Here is a 1,830-nt window from a genome sequence, read left to right on the forward strand (position 1 = left end):
CGAAAATTTTAGTAAGGTTGTCTCTAGATTGTTGTAATTTAGCTTTTCTTAGTTTTTTCTTCAGAGTCCTTTCAGGTTCAGGATCAGCTTCAACAAGAATGCCTTTTTCCTTGTTCCTGCTCATATGAGAAAGAAGATAACAGAAAAGAAAGAGGAATCCTCTATGTCACAGTATAGAGATTCCTTTATGTTAGTAGAAGAAGAAAGGGAATAAGAGTGAAGAAGAATGAATAATCCAAACACAAGGGTGAGGATAGGAGCAGAGATTTGAGATGAAGAGAAGTGTTAGTGAATGAATAAATAAATAGAATAAGATGAGAGAGGGAGAATTTTTCGAAAATAAATTTTGAAAAAGTAGTTAGTAATTTTCGAAAATTAAAGGAGAATAAAATTAAAATTAAAATTTAAAACAATTAATTAATTAAAAGAAATTTGAAAAAGAGGGAGAAGTTTTCAAAAATTAGAGAGGAAAAAGTAGTTAGGTGGTGTTGAAAAAGATAAGATATAGTTAAAACAAATAAAAAGTCAACTAGTTAGTTGAAAAAGATTTGAAATTCAATTTTGAAAAGATAAGAAGTTAGAAAAGATATTTTTAAATCAAATTTTTGAAAAATATAAAATTTTGAAAAAGATATGATAGAAAAGATATTTTGAAAAAGATTTAATTTTTAAAATTAAAATTAATTACTTGACTAACAAGAAACTAAAAGATATGACTATAGAATTTAAAGATTGAACCTTTCTTAACAATAAAGTAACAAACTTCAAATTTTTGAATCAATCATATTACTTGTTAGTTAAGTTTCAAAAATTTGAAATAAAATAAGAAAAATATTTTGAAAAATAGTTTTAAATTTTCGGAAATCATAAGATAAAAGTAAAAGATATTTGATTTTTGAAAAAGAGTTTGAAAAGATAAGATTTTTAAAATTGAAAATTCGACTTGACTTATGAGAAATAGCTAAGTTTTAAAATTTTTTTATTAAGTCAACTCAAATTTTCGAAATTTTGAGAGAAAAAAGGAAAAATATTTTTTTTATTTTTAAATTTTTAATGATGAGAGAGAAAAACACACATATGACCCAAAACATGAAAATTTTGGATCAAACACATAATGCATGCAAGAACACTATGAATGTCAAGATGAACACCAAGAACACTTTGAAGATCAAGATGAACATCAAGACTTATTTTTGAAAACTTTTCAAGAGAAGAAAACATGCAAGACACCAAACTTAGAAATCTTTAATGCTTGGACTCTAACAAACGAAAAATGCATATGAAAAACAAGAAAAGACACAAAACAAGAAAATTCAAAGATCAAACAAGAAGACTTACCAAGAACAACTTGAAGATCATGAAGAATACTATGAATGCATGAATTTTCGAAAAATGCAAGAATTTTAAAAACATGTAATTGACACCAAACTTAAAATTGACTCTAGACTCAAACAAGAAACACAAAATATTTTTTATTTTTATGATTTTATAATTTTTTGGATTTTTGTATTTTTTTTCGAAAAACATATAGGAAAAAGAAAATAAGAAATTCAAAATTTTTTAATAAGAATTCCAAGAATCTTCCAATATTAGCCTAAAGCTCCAATCAAAGGGTTGGACATGGCTTAATAGAATCCCTTGATTCTTTTGCGTTTTTCATCACGCCCAACAATCGCGAGTTTGAAGCTCGTCACAGTCATTCAATCCTTGAATCCTACTCGGAATACCACAGAAAAGGTTTAGACTTTTCGGATTCTCATGAATGCCGCCATCAATTCTAGCTTATACCACGAAGATTCTGATTAAGGAATCCAAGAGATATACGCCCGG

The sequence above is a fragment of the Arachis duranensis genome, chromosome 3, assembly GCF_000817695.3.
Source record: "Arachis duranensis cultivar V14167 chromosome 3, aradu.V14167.gnm2.J7QH, whole genome shotgun sequence".
Lineage (NCBI taxonomy): Eukaryota > Viridiplantae > Streptophyta > Magnoliopsida > Fabales > Fabaceae > Arachis > Arachis duranensis.